This window comes from Manis pentadactyla, chromosome 3 (genome assembly GCF_030020395.1).
Source record: "Manis pentadactyla isolate mManPen7 chromosome 3, mManPen7.hap1, whole genome shotgun sequence".
NCBI lineage: Eukaryota > Metazoa > Chordata > Mammalia > Pholidota > Manidae > Manis > Manis pentadactyla.
Genome location: NC_080021.1, coordinates 24,136,644 through 24,159,085, shown reverse-complemented (window position 1 = coordinate 24,159,085; position 22,442 = coordinate 24,136,644). Strand labels below are relative to the sequence as shown.

The window sequence follows — 22,442 nt, the reverse complement described above, 5'->3', positions numbered from 1 at the left end:
ATAACATGAAATAAAAAGAGAATTGGATTCCTCTAATCAACTGAATTACAAGGTCAGAGCTCTAAATTACTGCTTTGTTGTTGAGCAGCAAATTATTGTGAAAGGGTATTTTTTATTTTTATGCATTCATTTAATCTCCGTATTTATACACTTTTCTAATAGCTACCTGAAAAATGCTGGGATGCAAATATATGATGCAGTTCAATATATATAGATTACACTTTTCAGCATTCTAAATCTTAGAGATGCTTTGAAGCTCTGAAATAACCAATACTATACTTACTGCAAAATAAAACCATGTCTAAACTGCATGAATCCCAAACATCAATGGATAACAAAGATGCAATTCCAAATATGAAAGTATCAGATGCTAGAAGCTCAATTTAGTACTGTAAACCCACAGCAATTTTTATTAAATAAAAACTTAAGTACAAAACATATTAAAATCCTAGGATACAAAGGCTGCATAGTAATAATAATGGCAACCCAGCTGTCGTTTATCAGATGAGCACTATGGGAATCGAAATACAGACTAAGCTGTTGCCTTAAAGGAACTCAAAACATAGGTAATAAAAGGAAACAAAGAATAAAAGAAAATGACTATAACTGAGCATTTCCTATGGGCTAGAAATTAAGCAAAGAACCATAGATATGTTTTATACTCACAATAAGCCTACCACATAGGTGTTACCAAGTCCATGTTGCTGGGAAGGGTCAGTATATCTCTCCCTTGAGACACAGTGAAGAGCTACAAAGACATTCTCTCCGGCTCCATCTCTCAATGCTCTCTATCCTGTCTCTGTGCTTCCCTATGCTCATCTTTTCTCCATTTCTCCAATACAGAGTGCTCTTATTTTTTTGTCTTTGAACTTGAGTTCAAAATGCTCCCTCTGCCTTCATATATAGTTCAACTATTCTTTCCTTTGAGAAAGAAGAGTTCCTAGAGCTCTCAGACCAGGTAAACCTTTATATGCCTGGCATTTAACAAAATCTGTTAATTCCCTATTATTTGTAGGATCACTTGATTAATGTCTCTCTCAGTAGATTGTAAGTTCCCTGAGGGCACAGCCCACATATGTTACACTCATGGATCTCTAGGCTTCATCCAAGATCAGTGCAGGACTGGCACCTGCAAGATGGTGAGCTAGGAGGCCCCAGTGCTCATCCCCAAACAACAACAAAACAATAAATAAATGACTATAAACTGATGAAAGTAGCTCTGGGAAAGTAAAGGACTACAAGGAAGGGGCAAAAGCCCTGTTTCGAATGGACCTTAAACTGAGGAAGACTGCAGAGAAAAGCATAGGAAGCATTTTACCTGCATCATCTCAGTCCCCGGTCCAGATCAGCTTGACGCCAATAGGAAGTCCCTCAGAGGGATTTTACAGGGAAAGGGAGAACGGGGAAACCCCAGGAATTCATGTCACGACCAGGGACATCAGAAGTCTTTGTGAGGACCCTCCCAGTCTTCACCAATACCCATCCCACTCACGGAGCTGCCCGGAGTCCCTGCCACTACAGCTCCTCAACTGTTGCTGAGGTGAGACCTTCCCCGATGGACCTGAGTCACTGCTGTGTCCTGATCTCCAGTGCCTCCCCGTCTATAGGGACCGGAGCTTCCCCTGCACTGTGCCTGCCTCCTGGGTCTGGGGTCAGGGCTTTGACCAACCATCCCTTGGTTATGCTATTGCTTTGAGCCCCTCAAAAAAATGTAAAATAGGTCTACCATATGATCTAACAATCCCACTCCTGGGAATATATCCAAAGGAAATGAAATCAGTATCTAGAAGAGATATCTGTACTCTATGTCCATTCCAGCATTATTTACAATAACCAAGATATGGAAACCTCAGTGCCTTGATGGATGAATGGTTAAAGAAAATGTGGTATACATACATACCAATTTCAGAATATTATTCAGCCACAAAAAAGGAAATCTTGCTATTTATGACACGTAGATGAAGCTGGAGGGCATTATGCTAAGTGAAAGAGACAGAGAAAGACAAATATTGCATGGCCTCACTTAGGTGGAATCTGAAACAGAGTCAAACTCATAGAAACAGAGAGTCAGCTTGGAGTCTATGGGAACAGGGAATTGTAGATCAAAGGGTACAAACTTTCTGTGACGAGTAAGTTCTGAGAATCTAATGTATAGCATGGTGAATATAGTGAATAATTTGCTAATGTATGCTTGAAATCTGCTGAGAGAACATCTCAAGCATTCTTACCACATACACCATAAAAAGAGTAAACTAGGTAGGATGATGGATGTATTGATTATCTTGATCTTGACAACCATTTCATAATGTATATGTATACCAAAATCATGTATATATACTTGTCAATTATTCCTCAATAAAGCTGGAGAAAAAAAAGTACAGAGCGCATAGTAGGTACTCAATAAGCATGGATAGAGTGGATGACTTAACAACTACTCCCTGACAGAGCCAAGGTGAGAACTGAAGCTTGACCTTTTTGTCAGTGCCATTGGACGTTTACCATGTATTTTTAACCTGCATTTTTCAAAAGGATTTGCCATCTTGTGTTGTCTTACAAAATAAGGTTAACAAAGTTTGGGTCTTGTTGTCCAATTGTTAAGAGTTGGTTTGCTCATTCATTTATATTTTCATCATGTATTCATTTACTCAACAAATATTGGTTGACCACCCAGTCTGTGCTAGGGACTCTTCTAGGCACCTGGGATACAACAGTGAATAAAACAGACAAAAACTCTTAGGATGAATGACATTCTGATTAAAAATAAGCTCAAGTCCACAATCTCGATTCAATTTCTGAGTACCTACTATGTATAAGACTGCATGTATAAGGTTACATAACCTGTTGACATGCAGAGTAATGGACAATTTTTAATTAATACAAATATATCAAATATGAAGTGTATGAATAATGAGATGGATGCAGTGATAAGCCTTCCATAATGGATATTCAAATGACTGTCATGCTTTTCAAGAACCAGGCATTTATTCTGCTCATGCTCTCAAGGCTCTGCATGTAACTGAATGAATTTTTGACAGTAGTTTTCATGGATGGTTTAGGAGACATGAAAGAAAACTGAGGTTGTCACCAAGCAGTTGCTCTGTAGTTTTCCCCTCATTTGATGATGTAACCCATCCTAAGAAATATATTGAAAGGAATGTCACTTGGACTCTGATGGTCATTCAAACAGAAGAGTTACTCAAATGTTTAAGTCATGGCCATGTCACTGATATAAAGACAACACCTTTTAAAGTGACTAATTTCACAGGGACAGCATACATTGGATGTACAAGCTTTGGTATGTTCATTTAAAAAGCCAAAAGGAGAAGTATAAATGGCCAGTAAATCAGATAAGATAGCAATTGAACATTATCAGTAGAAAATAAATGCAAATTAAAGTTGCATGCCATTTTAAACCTAATTAGAAAATGTTTCAAAGGAGAAAGAAATGCTTAGTTTGCAGAGGATTTTATAGGAAGGGAACTGTTTTATAGTCTTGATGGGAGGGTAAATTATTATAAATTTTAAGAAGGGCAGTTTGTTCAATATGGGGATAAACATAAATTCCTTAAAATGTTTATATAATTTTTTTGAGTGTATAACTGTGCTTAACTTGGGAAAAATAAAATAATTTTTATAATATGGTATTTATTTTAAATCATAATAATATATAAGCAGAAAAAGTCAATTGCAATGCTTATAATAGAAAACAGCATTCATCTGCTGATTTCTCCTTATGCTAGTGAACTTCTTGCTGAACATACTGCTTTTAACCATCTTAGCTCTTTGTTGTAGTATTTATCTCAATTGTTCATACACTTTTACCAAGGATTCCCTTGCAAAGAATCTACCTTAAAATATTATCAGGCATGTATACAAAATTTAGGTACAGGGATGATCATTTCATTGTTACTTACAATAAAATGAAAATCAGAAGCAACATTTGTTTGTATTGTCTGAATAAATATGCAACAGAATATTAAAGAGCTGGGCATATATAAATGAAATGACAATAAATAGCTTATAAACTACATAAATATATGACATTATCTTTGGCTAGAGGCTTGTATCAAAGATTAATTTTTCTGTGTGTACTCTTAATTTCAAAATTTTTTCAATAGTTTGTTTATAATGAGAAAAATGAATACTGCTTTAAAATATAAATCTATTTTCTGTAATCTTGAGGCTTTGATTTTACATAAGGTATTGTGGGGCAGTAGGCGATAAAAGGGTTGAGGGAAATGCATGTTTTCATGGGTGTATTTGGGAAAAGTCATTTTTTGGGGTCTAATTCTGGCTGTGAGAGACATTAAGAGGGGCAATGATACAACATTTGCATAACAGAAGGAAGAGAGTTTGACTAGAAGTCTACTGTAGTTATGCAATGTGATGTGCATGGAGGTCTGCAGAGGAGGACTGACAAGTAAATGAGGTACCACAGCCCAGCAGATACCCAAGTAGATGAGTGGTGAAATTCAGCAAGATAGGTATAGGCAGGAATGGGGCCATGTAGCAACGGTTCTCAATGTGTGATCCCAGATCAAGAGAATCAAAATCAACTGGGATCTTGCTAGGAAAGAAAATTCATAGGTCCCTTTGAAGATCAACTGAATCAAGAGTTCAGTTATCTGGGTTTCAACTAGTCCTTTAAGAGTTTCTGATGCAGTGTGAAGAACCAAAACACGTTGGAGAACCACTGGGGTAGGGAATTATTTAGCCAATGTCTTTCACATATTTTTTTTGTTAATTTTTAAATGTTACGTATTACAGATAGTGCACATACATAAAATTGTATAGGCTTCTGAGCATTTATACACTCACTACACTTGGAATTATAATCAGCCTCTACAATATGCAAACTTAAACATCTCACCCATTTTCAACTTAAGACATAAAGATGTTTATAAGAAACTGCATGCATTTTGAGCACTCATTTATGGAGTCAAATAATTTTATGTATTTGTCAGTTTTTGTTACATAAAGGTTAAAAGATGTCTAACCATGGTGGACCATTTGCAGAAAGTCAGAACAAATAAGCCAGTATAGGAATGCTAATGACAAATTAGAAGCAAGATCAAATAGAGTGACATGGAAATAAACCCTGGGGCAAAAATGGCACAAAAACCTTAAAGGGAAAGAAAATTTTGGAAATTCAGAGTGAAATGTGGTGGGGCCACCGGGTGTGAATAATTAGCAAGCTGTAATCAAGACAGAGGACCCCTAACCTGTGAAATGTGTTACACCATGAACACCGCAAGAGTAAAAACATGGAATGAAAATATGGGAAGGTATGATGGAAGTGGTTCTCCTGACCTCTTGACTGAAACACCTTTGCTCACTGGAGTTGTGTGATTCAAAGCTAAACTTACAGATACAAAAGAAGGTCAGCTATCATCTGCCTATACATCACTGACTGGTATTTAATTGTAGACACCTACGAGATGCTTTAAAGGATGGAATATTGGATTCATTAAGTGTTGTATCTTAAAACAAGAGTGTTTATTTATTTGTAATAAGCATATACAAAACTGCATTCATATTTCATTAAAACTTTTAGATCCTGCTAGGTTGGCATGTATCATGACCAAACTAAATTTTATTTTCTAACCAGTATATAGATTATAAAAGTGATAAAGGCTCATGGACAAAAATGATCCACATAGATGGTTACAGAATGAAAAGTAAATATTCTCCTCTTCCACATTTCTACACTTTCTAGACATAACCACTGCCACTAGTTCCTTATGTTTTTCTTAGAGAAATTTTCTACCCTTAGAGAGTCCTTGATTTGCATTTTAGGAATATCTCACTTAAAACAGGACCCTTAATGAGATGTCACAAAGAAGGCAAAAACAACACACAGAAAACATGACAGTGGGAACTGAAAAAAATTCAACAAGGTCAAGCTAAGGCCAATAATAAACAAAGTATATAAATACACAATGCTGGAATATGGTAGAGCTTTTCATGTTTTCTAGTATCATATAGTTGAGCATTTTTGCTGGGGTAGATTAAAAGGGCAAAGGACCAGAGGGAGAAAAATTAAGCCAGTATGTCATTCAAGGAAGCCAGAGGAGAACTTGGACTCTTCCCAGGGAAGAACAGGATCATCCTCACTTGTTCTCTCTTCGTGAATTTCTCAGGTCACATCTCAAATGTGAATGATGGCATCTTGAATCTGTAGGTATATCTGTTCCTTGCTCATTAAGTTATTTATGTTATATTTATTTGAGTATCTACCATGTGACATTAGCTCTGATCTCAAAGAGTTTACAACAGAGCTGGAGAAAACAAGATAAGCATGCAAAATATTTGGAGAATAATAAGAGGTAGAATATAGAAGAGAGAGACTGAATATAATTAAGTGCCAGCCTGCATAGTACCATGAGCAATGCTTAATTAAATTCAGGTCATAATCCACATCCTGTTCTAAGAAGAGAGTCTCGTACAATTTCTTACTTTCCACTGTAACTAATACCTGGAGTTCAGTCCTGTAATGTAATTTAGTAATGACTTTATTTCCATTCTCAAAAGGGAAATCTCTTGTTCTTGAAATGTGTACACGAGTATGTTTAAAAATACCTATTTAGTGTTTGGGAAAGGGAGGGTAGACAACTGCATTTAGTGACTGATTCTTTAAATTTAGTACCTCTTGGAAAAGATGACATAGTATCATAAAATCTTCAAAGGGGAGCCTGAGAAATCAGCCAGGCCAATCTCTTGCCTCCAGGTAGGATGGAACTTCTGACCAATTACCTAGCCAAAAAGTTATGGTGACATTCTTTTATCTCTTTTCTCCCTGCATATATTGAACCAGAGTATAACCAGGCATCTGGTATTGGAGTATTATAAAGCTGCATGTGATGCTCACTAATGCAAAATGCCTGGAAAGAAACTAAGTTAATACATATGGCTTTAAATTTACAAATGAAGACTCATCCATCATCAAAGATCCAGAATGCTCACTGCCAGGACATAAAAAAGAACTTATGAGAGATATCTGTTTTCATTTGTATATCATCCCTTCAACACAAGCAACTAAGAGAAAGACATGTGTGCATTTCCTGGGCTTGATCTGGGATATGCAACACATTTTACAAAGGGATTAAAGAGCCTGAGGTCTCTTTAGACAAGACTATGTTATGCCAATTTCACATCAGAGACAACTTATGCTGCGGAGTCTTCAAAAGAATAATACTTAGACATTATGCCAAAGCCATAAACATTATTGGAGGTCCTAAAAAAAAATTACATGCAAGAGACAAAATAGAAGACAGCTCTGGAATAGAATCATATGGCTATAACCCAAACATGCATGGGTTCCTTTTTCAGGAGAAAGGGCATGCAGCTTATACTCCATCACCTCACATACCTGATTAGAGGAAACATTAACAAGAGTGCTTTAAAAAATATTCTATGATTATGAAAGTGAAAGAGGAAACAGAACCCTCCCATGTTTTCAATGTTGGTAGTGCTGGCTTAGGATCGCAAAAAGAAAGTTTCTTGCCCTTCCAATTTTGACCCTTTCTATTTGGCAGAGGTTGGTTTTTTTCCCCAGCCTGTTTCTAATGGAGCTTGAAATTAACATGGATTTTGTTTACCTCCTAATTTGGTGCCGCCATCATCAGTGTTGTCAGCATAGTTCTGGGAATAGGGTTTGTTTACTACTTGTGTTGAGCCATCAAATGGAGAAATGCAGAAAAGGCCTTGTGCTTATCCCATCCCAGTTCAGATTACCCTTCCATTCACACAAATGGCCTTCACTAAGCAGCCAATGATCTTGGGTACAAAAGCCAACAACTACCTTCAAGTGCTTATGTCAGTGACATTTCTGGGCTGCTTTTGACATAGCTGAGTGTGTCCTTACCCCTTCCACTCCTTGTGTCACTCAGAAATTGAACCTTTCCCCATTCTCCAAAGGGTCTCTTTTAGGCTTTCTAGGTTCTCGTCTCTTCTACTCCTTTGTGAGAGCACCTGTTTTGAAGTCTTCAGATGCTCCCTATTATAGAAAGAGTACCTACCTCCCTCTGACGGTGCCTTTGTCTTTCCATTCTGAGTTGTGCTTATGCTTCATGACCATATCAAGTTCACTCTGGGAAAGGGGGAAGAATATTTCTCTCCCCAGAAAGTATTATTGAAACCTCACAACAAATCTTATAAAGAGATGGAGTTTTGATTTTCGTTTTTAAGTCTTCATGGTCTTTTGATCCCATTGTTTTGTCCATTAGCTTTTACTGTTTTATTACCAACATTCACCTTTTCCACCAAGGTTTCTGCAATCAGCAAATAAACCAGGGAACATAAGGACCTTCTTTATTTTTATGCTTTACCTTTTAAAATATTTTATTTAAAAAAACTTACTATTTAAATTATTTTTAAATGTAAAATTCAGTGGCATTAAGTACACTGTTGTGCAACCATCACCACTATTCATCTTCAGAACTTTCACATCATATCAAATAGAAGCTTTGTACTCATTAAACAGTAACTTTATATTGTCCCCAAACCCCCAATCCTGGGTGACTTTTATTCTACTTTCTGCATCCATGAATTTGCCTATTCAAGGTACTTCATATAGGTGAAATTGCAGAGTATTTGTCTGTTTGTGTCTGGCTTATTTCACTTGGCATAATGTTTTCAAGGTTCATCTTTGTTGTAGCATGGGTTAGAATTTCATTCCTTTTATATATAGTTTATCTCTTCATCTGTTGATGCACATTTAGGTTATTCCCACCTTTTTGCTATTGTGAATAATGCCGCTGTGAACACTGATGCACAAAGATCTGTTCAAGTCCCTGCTTTAATAGAAGGACTCTCTTTTGCTTTGCAAATTGTTCAACATCATCCAGAAATAACGTCCAGCAAGGTCTTGTTATTAGTAATTTATCCTGGTCTATAACTTAGGTTTGGCTGTTGCTCCAGTCACCTGTTAGAGTTCAGATCATGCTGTACTCTTCTTTGCTTGCTCCGTTTGCATGGAAGCACATTTCCAGATTCCTTAGCTCTCTGGTTTTCAGGTAGTTCAGCCAATTAGGTACTAGAAGGATACTGAAGGGCAGAGGAAGGGAAAGGCCAGTTTATCTCTTCCTCTATCACTTTGCTTCTGGTGGCATCTTGGCAGTGACTGCATGTCGTCCTGCCCATTGGAGTTCCGAGTTCTGTCAGACAACCCTACCTTCCAAGTGCTGCCTCCCGCTTTGCTCTTCCAGGCCCAGAGAAGGTAGAAGCTTCCCACTCTCCTTAATCTCTGGGTTGCCTCATCGTCACAGTTGTGCTGCCAATTCCGTTCATTACATTCCTTCTAAATATACCTGGGGTGATTTTGGGTTCCTGACTAGAACCTAACTGATATCTATTCTGCTGGGAAAAGAAGGTCCAAAGTTTCTCAGGAGGCAGAACCTCTGGCAGTGACTCTTAGCAGTCTTCAGTGTAGTATCCACATTATGGAATATTTAGCTGTGACTTCATTTCCAAGTCTCCTGTACACTTTGGTGCGGCCATGTGAGCAAGTTCTGGCCAAAATGACACTTTCTATGTGTTGACTGGCAGAGTCTAAAACCTTCCTTAAAAGTTAGCTGCTCCATACTCTGCACCTTCTTCTCCGTAGATATGACAACTGGAGTTCCATCCTGGAACAGGAGGATGTGGGTCACTTTCTGGGGAGAGCAGGACCAAAAGCTGGAAGGAGCCTGAGACCCTGAAAAGCTTGTGGAGTTAAAACCACCACCCAAGGCCTGATCTACCTCTGCAGTTTCACATGAGAAGCAAATAAAATCCCTTTTTGTCCAGCGGCTGTAATTTCAAGTCTCTGTTTATTGCAGCCGATCTGAATCCTAATTCAGGACCCAAATCATAAGCTTGGTGTTTTTCCTGACTTTCCTGATGGGTTTTCTTACACCTTTTCTTACTAAATTAAAGCAAGGTCCTTGATCCTCTGATCTTATCCTAAGTTTTTCCTTCTTCCTGTTTATATTTGGAGTTGGCCTAGTCTCATCTAAAACGCTTGCAAAAGCTTTATTCCCTTTATCAGCTTCTGCTTTGCTTATTAAGTTTTCTCTGAAAGGGGAAAAGGTAAAATCTGACTACTCACCAGGCCCATATCCAAACTAGAAAATGATTTGAGTTTGGATATTAGAGAAATTTTAATTAAAAGCCTGAGAACATTGCTCCTCAAGTATTAATGAAGCCAGGAAAATGGAAAATCAGCATGGCCTACCACCACAAGACAGACTGTTAGCATCCTGGTCTGATAGCCCCTCTTCACGGAGCTGATGGGCTGTAACAGTACCTAATGGCTGCCAAGCAAAGATAAATCTCACCTGTACTTTACTCAAGTGAGCACAATTAGAAATATGGACTTCCAGGACAGTGGTTCTTCAAACTTCATGGTATATGAAAATCACTTGGGGAAGTTTGTCTGAAATGAGGATTCCAAACCTTCTGCTTGTGATCTAGTTGGTTTGGGGTGGGGGACATGGACTTGCCTGTTCAAAAGGACCCTAGGTGGCTCTAAAGCACATGGCCTAGGGACCACGGTATGAGAGAAGCTTCCACACTGCTGCTGGGGAACTCAGGAAGGCTATACAACCACCACAAGTTCAGAGTGTGTCATCTGCTGGGGGAGGGCTGGGGAACATTAACTGAAGCCTATCAATTTCTAGGGACCTGCTAGGCACTTTCCAGACTTCCAAAATCCTCTGAGTTTATGTTTATGAGGACCTGCATAACAATTATTATTGCCCTTGTTTTACAGTGAGCAACTGAAGGCACAGAGAAATTGAGCAACTTGTCTAAAGTGACAAAGTAGCTTCAAAGCTGGGTGTGTGTGTGCCGGATCAACTCTATTCATTCCTCCAGTTTTGCTCTGCACCCCACCCTTCCCTAATGCCTTCATGTTCTGTATTAGACACTGACCTGTATGGACTGCTTCACAGGGCCCTCTGCCTTCTGACTTCTGGTTGGGTCGGGTCCTGCCCATGGGAAGTGTTGGGAGAAGATTGCGGGGCGGGAGGAGAGTGAGGTCAGGGTGAAGATTCCCCAGCTTCCCTTACTCTCCGAGGGCCGACCAAAGGTCATGGCTCCTAGGGGTGGCTCTTGCCACATGACTGTTTCTTTCCAAGTTCCAGTAACTATTTTCTCTTCTTGACACTTCAGGCCTAGTGCTGATAACAGGAGCCCTTTCTTTCTTTCTAAAGAAGAGGAGTTAGTATGTTAACCCATTTTTTTCCCTACAGTCTGCTCATGACTTTGTAAATATAGTTGTTTCTTTATTAAATTATCTTCCAAGTCACTTATTTATGTGTCACATCTGTTTCTGCCAGGGGTTTGACTGATACAGTCGGCTTGGTCTGAAGCCTACCTCGTTCCACTGTTCTATACGTCTGCTCCCTCCCCTGCTGATGATAACACGACAACGATGATGAAGAAGACAATAATGGCAACCCTGGTCACCATGGCTGAGCACTAATTATACTCAAGATACTGTGCTGAGGGCTCTGCATGGGCAGTCTTACTTAATGTCCACAACTACCCAGGTGCTATTTCACCTCCTTTGTAGAGAGGAAGGAAATGAGGTTCTGTGAGACTTAGTAACGAAATCCAGCTGAGACAGTGAAGGGTGGTGCCAAGATACCTAAGCTATACCTACTCCTTCTACCATGTGGAACTGCCATCACACATTTCCCTAGCCACATATGTGTGAATAAAATCTGTAAAAATAAAGATATTGGAAAATCTATGTTCCTTATTTTTCAAACTTGAATTTGAAAAATGCATTTCATTTCAAAAGGGAATACATTTGCTGTAAGTTTTCTTTCTTCAGCACAGCTCAGTCCAGACCCTCCCACTGAACACTTGGTGAGTTTAATGGCTGCCTAGCATGCCTCCACCCTCTTCCTGTATCCCTCTGCATCCTGCTTATGATAGACAAATGCTCCTAAAATTCATTCTGATTAGGGTCACATCTCTGGAAATTTACAATATAATTCAAGAATTACTAATAAATCAAAATTCTAGGTGATACAAAGAGTTCAAGGGTCAGATTTTTGATTCTGATTCCAAAATTATTTCTCTACCTTTGAATGCAAGTACTCTGTTATATAGTCAGAAACCTATAACATCAAACTGTGTTCATGATTAAGCCAAAATCCTTGAATATGTGTTGTGCTTATAACCTGTGGGCCTTTGCTTATAGAGTTCTCTTTGCTTAGAATTCTACTTACTCTCAAAAATTTCATAAATGCATCCTTTATCACCTTTACTGAGCTCTTGGGTCTCTTATGACATTTCCTCCATATTTATGGTTTTCCCTTCTCACAACTTTTGTTCATGCCTAAGGAAATTAATTCTTCTATATACCAAGTCCCTTCTATGCTTCTGACACTCAGGATAGCTCCACATCCATGGAACAAAACAGATCTGTTCCCTGCACTCAAAAAATTTACACTCTGGTTGCAGGGATCATTGAAGATGCTTAAAAAATAAGTATTGAAGGAAAGAAACTCTTTGAAGCTCTTCCTACTTTCCTTAAAGAAAAGTAAATCTTTACACACCAAGATGTTTGTTGTCACTTCCAGGAATGAGGATGGGAAGAGCCGCTAACATTTTGCCCATGCTGTTCCTTCTGTCGATATCCCTCATTAGTTACTTTCATCCTTCCACCCCAGCTATTGCCTTTCTAGTTAGAAAACAATTCCTCCCTCCCTTGTGCTGCCCATTTACTTTTTTTAGTTTCCTTTCATTCCACTTAAGCCTCAGTCTAACATTGCCAGTTTATCTGCTTTCTCTCTACAGTGATGGGTATGTGCTATTCAGTATCTATTCTTCTCTGCCTCTACCGTGCTTCATTATACTGCAAAGGCTGTAAAGCCAAAGTATTATATTTTTCAGACTCCCTTGCAGCTAGATTGTAAGTTTAGCAAATTACTCTTTATGAGATTTGGACAGAGGAAGTGAGGTGGAGGCACATGCCCAGCTGTGGAGACGCTGGATTTTTCTGTGGCAGAGATCCTAGGAACAGCCATCACTCCAAGGGTATCCAGAGGCAGGGGCAATGATGGGGCTCCTAATCTCTGGATCACAGCTAAGGTGATGTGCTCTGGACCTTCCATACTGAGGCTGAAAGAATAGCTGTCCTCACAAAACCAGATGGATGGTATTGCTTGGGAGCCATTTCTAGAATTCCAGCAGAAGATCTGCACTTCCTCGAGACCTGCCCGCAATTTTGTACGCATCTAATTTCCTACATTAAATACTTTCTGCTTGAGGTAGCTAGAGTGGTTTCTCACTTTGGTCCATGACTGATATCCCTACCAGAGAGAGTTTGTTGAGGGCAGGGTCTGTATCTTTTTATTTTTGTTTCTGCTGTGTCTAGAATCATTTCTGTTACATAGTAGAAATATTTTAATGCATGATGATTGTGAATAAGCACTTTACTAGTCTAGCATTGGGCTAAATATTCTCTAGCTATTAAATCATTTCATTCTTACAACAGTCCTATGAAGTTGGAATGATTTGCCTCATTTTACAAATAGGCTCAGAGAGACTTAGCCAAATTGCTCAAAGAATCTGATACAGGATCTGGTACCTACTGCCAGATTCAAACTCAGTTTTTCAGTCTTAAAAATCCTTATTCCTTCTAACATGCCATTGCCTCCTTATACCATAAAGGTGTTTCAGAAGAAAAAAATAGCAAATATATAACTGACTGCCTTATTGATTCATTGAAGACGTCATCACAGAGTTGAAAAAGTTGATTCTAGATGGTAAGGGCTATATTCTTAAAATAGTCTGTTTCCTCTTGTGTGTAAAATATTACAGTAGTAGTCTAAAATGTTCCTTGGAATAGTAGCTTTGCAATGCCTTTGCAATTATAGTCACAAAGTGGTCAATAGAGTGTTTGTGGACAAACTAAGATGTCACTAAAGCTCTCGTGTTAGGACTGCCTTTAGTACAAACAAAACAAGTTCAAGGCCTTTCAGAGTTTCCCTGTCCTAGGAGAAGGATAATTGACTTTGACTAACAGAAAATACTTAAGGCATTGAACTGGAGGACCCAAACTGGTGTTCTTAAAATAATGAGGACCCTTAAGAATTTGCACTATTTCTCACTTCCATTGCAGTAATTGTAAAATAAGCAGACTAAGCATATTTGCCTCTTCTTACTTAAGGTTTTGCCACTAAACTGATGCATCAGACTTTTAATGCCATGTATATTTTATAAATTAAAGCAGCATGGTGTACTGGTTGGGAATAGGATATTTTACATTTTATTACATCTGCAATGATTGTACCTTAGCTGAGTTCTGATTTTCCCTACTACCTTTAAAAACATCTTTCAGATATATTAAAATCTTACTTATTCTAAGAAGCAACACATTGAGGCGTGGTATCACAAATGTATACAGTATCATTTGGAGAAACTGGTTGTGGAGGCTGCTCTGTTTCTCCTTGGATTATGGAACAACTCATGGGAGGATACCTATGGTGAGAGAGGAAAAATATGGGTTGTATACATTCTAGAACAGGGGTCAACAAGTTATGGCCCAAATCTGGCCTACTGCCTGTTTCTGTAAATAAGGTTTTATTGGGATGCAATCAAACACACATTAATTTATATATCATCTATGGTTGCTCTCATGCTACAACAGCAGAGTTAAGTGCTGGCAACAGAAACTGTCTAGTCCACAAAACACAGAATATTTAATATCTAGTCCCTTGTAAGAACTTGTAGAAAAAGTGTGCTAACACCTGTTTTAGAGCAGTTCTGTGAGATGTAGTTACACTAAAATCCTTTCAAAGTTTCAGATTCACTCTAGTGAAGGTCTAGATGATGGAAAAAATACATGAATTCTGAGCCTCCCTGTACCTGCAATCAATGGAGGAGCCTCAGTCCTGATTAAGTCTCCCAGAAGACATCCTCTTTTTGTTTTTTTCTTAGTTGGCTTCTGTCTCTCCTCCTGCCTCTGCACTGGGACCCTCCCTCTGTGGAACTGCGCTTTTCTCATCTCTTTATCTTCTCTCCCTGGGAAAGCCACTTTTTCACATGATTTCAGACAATCACCTCTGTATTTTTGACCACAAAGCTTTTTCTCTAGTTAATTCCCTTTGAAGCCTACAATCATTTTTGCTTCTGTATCTTACTCTTATCTCAAACTCAGTATGTCCAAAAGGTAATTAACTACCTGCCTTCTCTCCAGTGTTCTGTTTTGACTACCATCTAATGTTTCTTCTTATATTTGGGCTTGAAACCAGGTGGCTTCTTCAAAATCACTGGCCTTAGAAAGGGTCTGCTATGTGGGATTTCCTCTTCATTGCTGGAGTCCCTACTCATGAATATTTGTATGACCACCATCACTTTTGTTCTGTTCTCTAAGCTTTTAGATCCTTTATAAGATTTAATTATATAATATCTTAGACTATTGTTTAGTGCGGGTGAATCTTTTTGCCTCCTTGTAGAAGATGTATATGCCTCCTTTGCATAATTGGTCCAGCCCTGTAACATGACTATCTCCCACTCCAGCTTCTATTAAACCATTTATAGTGTGAATGTCCATGTAGGACATGCTGTATGTTTTGTGGGTTTTTTTTTTTTTTACATATTTTATCTAATAATACAACAACCTTTATAGTACCAATTTTATCTAAAGTGTACAATTGGGGAAACTGAGGTTCAAAAAGGTTAAATGACATGCCCCAGGTGACACCTTCCTCCTTTCCCCCCAAAAAAATTCAGAGTTAGGTTCAAAGGCCAGGCTAACTATGAAATTCCTGTTCTTTCCAGACTCAACTCACAGATGACACATGGAGAGCTCAGGGACACTTATTTACCTTAGTTTGGTATTAAATGAAATAGCAATATTCCCTTATTACTGTGAAGGATCTTGTCCTTTCTTAAGATGACTGAACCAAATTGGTGGGAGACAACCATGGAAAGAAAAATTTAGAATTTGCAATTATAAGAGTACATTATATTACAACATCCCAAAATTATAATTTCTCCTTTATCAAGAGCCATTGACACAAAACTATTAATGGAGGTATTTAAGATATTTTCTTACTGTCACGTGTCTGCTATGGGGTTTAAGGGAGATATTTTCTATCATAAACATTCACACACCACACTAGAAATCTGCATAGAACCACTCTAAGCCCCTGTATTGACATATTACTTAGTTCAAAACACTGATGGCATGCAGGTATGAGAGCCCCAGGGCAGAAAGGTAGATAATCTGTTGGTAATTTGCTAGTTATTACAAATTGAGAGAAGGTAGTCTGGCTTAAACAACAGCTGAGGTGGTGGTTAGGGAATTTCTCCAAGATGTTAAATGTGAGACCTGCCTATCTTCTCTCCTCCTTTCCTGAAGGTACACACCTACACGACTCTATTCATAAACCTGAAAGCACCAATGTTTATCAAGAAGTTCATGAAAATTAATGAATTCCTTCTCTTTTTCCAAACAAAGCATATTATATTGGGACCATTAGGGATTGCAGGCAAGATATATAATAAACGATTTTGAAGAGCAGTATGGTTCCTCCAGGTAGAAGGTGGTCGTTGGGATGGGGCGGATCAGATATGGTATGCCTGCTTACATAACACTGAGAGGAATATCTCCTGTAACCTATTTTTTTATTGGTTTTTCCTAAATCTGCTTTATTCACCTCTGGCTTATAGGATTTAATGGGAAGGACAAATGCTCAAATTTATAAAGATTTTCACTCCTGGGAGTAGTTTTGTAATTATTTAGGTCTCAGATGTGGCTTTGTGTATATATATTGTAACTATAGTAGTTTATATACATCTATAGTATATGCATCCACGGTACACTATATATGTAAATATATAGCATACGTATGTGTGTGTGTGTGTATACATATGGAGGGGGAAAGGGAGAGAAGGAAGGAAGGAGTGAAGGATGGTGAGAGATAAAAGAAAAGAGGGGATTCCATGTTGATGAATAATTCTGAATTTTTACTTGAAAGAGATTAAAGGTTAAGGTTCTTAAGGAGGTGATTTTTGACTTTAATCTTGCTAAAATAAATGTAAAAGAAAGTGTAATTCCAAACATCTTCCTATGTCTCTATTCCCGCTTTCACTATCCCCATTAACTTAAAATTAAGTGGCACAAACAGATACAGACTTCACATCTTCTATGCATTTTTCTCTGTATCTACTACACTATTTTAATTCATAAGTTCTATAGACCAAAATAAAATCCAACTACTATATTTAATGTAGGATAATGTGATTCTACTGCCAATAGAAACTTGAGGATACAAAATACAACAGCTTCTTCTTTTCTAAAACATTTTATTTTGCACAGACTCAGAGGAAGTTGCAAAAAAATATACTGGGCAGTCTGCGTATCCTTCAGCCAGCACCCTACAGTGCGAACATCTTCATAACTTGGTACAATATCAAAAATAGGAAACTGAGCTGTTACAAGGTTTACAAGCACTTGAGTGCATGCACGTAGTTTATGGAATTTTGTCACATGTGTGGCTTTGTGTCACAGGTGTGGTTTCACCACAATGAAGATACAGAGCTGTTCCATCACCACAGGGCTCCCTTGTGCTGTAGTTTTATAGCCACATCCACCCCATCCGTAGCCCTTTGTAACTATAATTTGTCCTTCATCTGTATAATTTTGTTATTTCAAGAATGTTACATGCATAGAATCATAGCATAGATAATGTTTTGAAATTGGCTTTATTTACTTCACTCAGTGTAATTCCCTGGCAATCTAACCAACTTGTTGTCAGTATCAATAGCTTGTTTCTTTTTATTGCTGACTAGTAAGCCATGGATGGATGTACCACAATTTGTTTAATTTATACCCATTGAAGGATATTTGGCTTGTTTCTAGTCTTTGGCTATTACAAATAAAGCTGATATGAACATCAGTAGACATATTTCTGCATAATGCAAGTTTTCATTTCCCTGGGATAAATGTCCAACAGCTTTCTTTTTTAAAAGAAAGAAATTTCTTAAAAACCTTTGGATGCTTTATTTCTGTTTTACACAGTAAGTAGAATGATAAATTTAGGTTAATTCAACATACATATTTATCCAACATGCCCTTTTCCATATTTAAGAGCATAACTATATGTTATTCTTTCTCTCGCAGAGATTATTTTCCTCTGTTTTCTGACCAGAAGTTTAAAAGGATTGACTTAGTGCTTCATTCTTATGGATATATGCTCTCATGGAACCACTGCTGTTTGCTCTTTCAGGATGTTTCTAATTTCCCAAGTGTTTTTATATCTTGGATACTGGCTCTTCTTCTAAAATAAAGTGTATAATATCCTATTTTTGTCTTCAAAGTCTAAAACTTTGAAAATGGAATAGAGAAAAGATGAACTTAACCTAACACATGATCAAAATATCATGTCACTATAGATCCTTAGATACTTTTCCTTTGAAATTATAGACTACTCCTGTAATTTGCTATTTTCCCGGATCTCTGAAATTCCTGATTTTGGATTTTCCAGGAAGGAGTGAGAGATTCACCACTCCACCTTTGGAAAAATTTGTGGGGTGAAAGGAAGCTTCTCTGGGCCAAGAGTCAGCCACAGACTTGTATTATAACCTGGGCACTGGACATGGGATCCTGGGGCAGGGAGTGGGGGTGAGGTTAGATAGACTTGTTGCTCCTATGTGAGTCTTTGGGGACTTTAAAATAGTTACTTTGGAATGAACCTTATTATACCTTAAATGCCATTAAAAGGTTAGAAAAATCCTTTCAGAAGCCTTCCATTAGGGACGGTGTTGGTAAAATAAAACCGCATGGCCTAGCTCTGGAGAAAGGGATGGGAAAAAGAGGCATGCTGCAGGCCGAACCCGAGCAGTCGGCCCTGCTGGGACTGTTAGAAGTCTCTAGGCGGGGTGACATCCCCTTGGAAGTGCTACTGCCAGGTTCACCCCAAGAGCTGCAGTCCCAACATCAGAACAAAGCTGGTACAGGTGTAAGGAGGGTTAGTCAAGAAAAAAATGAAGATATTGGTATTGGTGACTTATTTTTCTGTCTAATGATATAAAACACAAGCAAGCAAAGATTCTAGAACTAGTAAACATGAGGTTGGAATGAAATTATCCATAAACACAACAGATGCCACATACCAAAGGGAGATGCCACATACTTTGCACATAGACTGCAAAGCATGCAAAAGAGGTATGAAAACAAGTTTCATTATCTTTCTCTCTCAGTCAGATAGAGAGCATATAAAGGTTGAGAGCTTGTTTAAAGATTTCTTTAAAAGAAAATATCAAGTGTTGCTGAGGATGTGGAACAAGCAGAAATCTCATGCACTCCTGAAGGGAATGTTTATTGGCACAACCACTTTGAGACACTGGAAGAAGGGATTCTCTTTAGACATATTCTATATATTCTAAAGCTGAATATGTATGTATGGATTGAATTGTGTCCCCCTAGAAGTTATCTTTGCTTGTTTTTTTATATCACTAGGCAGAAAAATAAGTTGTCAATACCAGTACTTTCGTTTTCTTTTTGTAACTTGAGGTAGATGTCTAAACCCTCAATTACTTCAGGATGCAGCCATATTTGGAGACAGGATCTTAAAGAGGTAAGTAAGGTAAAATAAAGTTACTAGGATGGACCCTAACCCAATATGACTGATGTCCTCTAAAGAAGAGGAACTTCGGACACAGACACATGCAGAAGGAAGATCACTTGAGGACACAGGGAAAAGACAGCCATCTATAAGCCAAGGAGAAGAAATCAGCCCTACAGACACCTTGATCTTAGACTTCTGGTCTCTAGAATAGTGAGAAAGTAAGTTTCTGTTGTTTATGCCAGAAAGTCTGCAGAACTCTGTAAAGGCAGCCCCAGCCAACTAATAAACTACCCTATGATTCAGCAAATTCACTCCTAGTGTAATTTTGTCACCCAAAGACAGATCAGATTATACTCAGAGTAGCACTTTTACAGAGGAGCCCCAAACTAGAAACCATCCAAATTTCCAGATCTAGCCCATGGGAAATGTTCATGTAGCCCTTGCCGTGACAAATGAGAGCCGCCTCTAGCATTAAAACCTTTTGTTTGGCCAGCCACCCACCCAATCACGCCATGGGTTCTGGCTCTTAAGGCGTCTGCGCCCCCCAGGCTACCAGAGACACACGCCAAGTTGTTTGAGAATTCCCTCTAAGCCTCTTCCCTAGACGTGGGATCAGGATTTATTGGCATAATAATAACTACCATAGTTTTTAAAAGAGTGATGAATGTAAATGATATTCAAGATATCTTCAACAACTCTTATGTGATGAAAAATTACCCGTGATTCTAGTGACAAAGTCACATGAACTGCTAAGAGTCTGAGGTTTTGTGCTTACATTCATAATAGAAAGAAATGTTAAATTTCAGTAAAATAGTTGATTGAAATAAAGTATATTCTGCATGTAATACATATTATATATAAAATATTGCTACATCTCCAAAGTCATCAGCTCTACTGAGTTCTATCCATGGTTTCCTTGTAGGAGGGAGGGATCCAGAGATCTTAGATAAAGAATATTTTGTTAAGGGAAGAGAGACCTTTTTATTTTAAAGGAGAGAAAAGTTGTATATGGATAGAGTGGAAGGTTTTGGATCTTGCACAAACTGCAGTGGTGTCGGGATAGACTCTGGAACTAGACTCCATGAATTTAAATCCTGGCCCTCCTGTTCATCAGTTGTGTAATGTTATGCAAATTATTTAACCAATTAACTTATTTATGCCTCAGTTTCCTTATCAGCAAAATGGGGATGATAACAGTAATCCATCTTATAAGGTTGTTGTGAAAGTTAAGAATACTTTACCTATTATTATCTTGACCACTTTTTACTCACTGAATGTCCTAGGCACAAGGGACACCTTTAGTTCTCTGAATGTGCCACAATCTTTCTGCTCAAAACCCCTCTTCATACCCTGTTTTTCTGTCTGGAGGACTCTCCCCACTGTTTTTCACATGACTGACTCCTTCTCATCCTTCAGAACTCAGCTTAAATATCACCTCCTCAGAAATACTTTCCCAGAAGCCACCTCGGCAGTAGGCCTTCTACCATCATTCTCTCTCTCGCAGCATCCTTTGTCACAATCTGTGATCATTTTCTTAGTTGTTGTCTGTGATAAGCTCTCTAATGGCTGGGGTCGTGTAGGTCTTGATCCTTTCTGCAGCCATGCTACACATAATATCTCTCATAAAATATCACATAAAAATCTCTCCATAAGTATGCATTAAGTGAGCTGTTGGATAGGGAGGAACAGGAGATACAAGGGAGACCCCCCCAGGCAATATTCATGCCTGTGGACAGTGCTTCAACTTTCGATGTGGGTGTGGATCTTATTAGTCTGTTCTCAGTCTTGGTCTGGAGCTGGTCAGAAGCCAAACACATTGCTTACATTAAAATGTTTACAAGATGGCATGCAGCCTTTCTCTAAGCACTAGGAGGATCCCATCCCTGGCCTAGGTTGAAACAAGCAAAGTGAGATAAGAATATCAAATTCTGTCTATGCTATGACAGTCCACGTTCACATAAACATAGGAAATCCATGGATAATGCCCCTACCAAGCCTATATTCTGTGACCACTCCATTTCTTGGCAACACCGAGTGACAGAAGAGAGATTGATCCATCATTCAGAAGCTAGACTTCTATTTCTAATTGTTCACATTTAACTGGGTGACCTTAACCAGGCCAATCTCTTTGAGCCTTAGTTTTTTCATCTTACAAATGGCAATTTAAAAATATCTGCTGTGGCATAGACTACAACTATCCCCCCAGATCCATTCTTCCCTTTACCCCAAGCATAAGACTAAACTGGAATTCCAGTCTTTCCCTGAGGCTTGTGTGGTTAATGTGACTAAGCTCTTACCAATGGAATGGAAGCCCCAGTGATGTTTGTAACCTCTGTTAATTGCAAGTAAAGCCTTTATTTTCAGGCTGGAATGGCAAGGACCAGAGCAATCTTAAAACTGGTATATTAAAGGTAGCAGAGCTGCTGTCATCCTGGGCCCCCAAATGACAGTCACCCACTGACCCACAACCTTCAGCTAGGACTGTTATATATGAGAGAACTAAGCCACCAGCTTCTTGGAATATGTTTGTTACAGCAGCTAGTGTTTCTCTGACTGTCTAGTTTATAGAATTGTAAGTTCTAATGTATGGAAATGAATTTGGGGAGGTAGCAAGTGCTATGAAAATGTCATCATAATTGTTTACTTTTCCAGCTTTATTGTGATATAGTTGACATACAATACCATGTGTGTTTAAGGTATACAACATGATGACTTGATACATGTATGTGTTAGGTAGCAAGATAGACATGAGCAGCTAGGGAAGGAGGAGATAATGTTCAAGGAAAAACTGTCCAGTTAGGGGGACCCACATGAAGACAACAAAGGCTTTGCAGGGAAAAGATGCACACCAAGAAGAATGGGTGTATAACA

At 38.4% G+C, this 22,442-nt stretch overlaps 1 protein-coding gene across 9 annotated transcripts in view; it reads right to left on the bottom strand.

The window, feature by feature from the left end:
- The window catches only part of SAMD12 (sterile alpha motif domain containing 12), a 395,771-nt gene that overhangs the window by 91,475 nt on the left and 281,854 nt on the right, over positions 1 to 22,442 (bottom strand). The window lies entirely within an intron of this gene.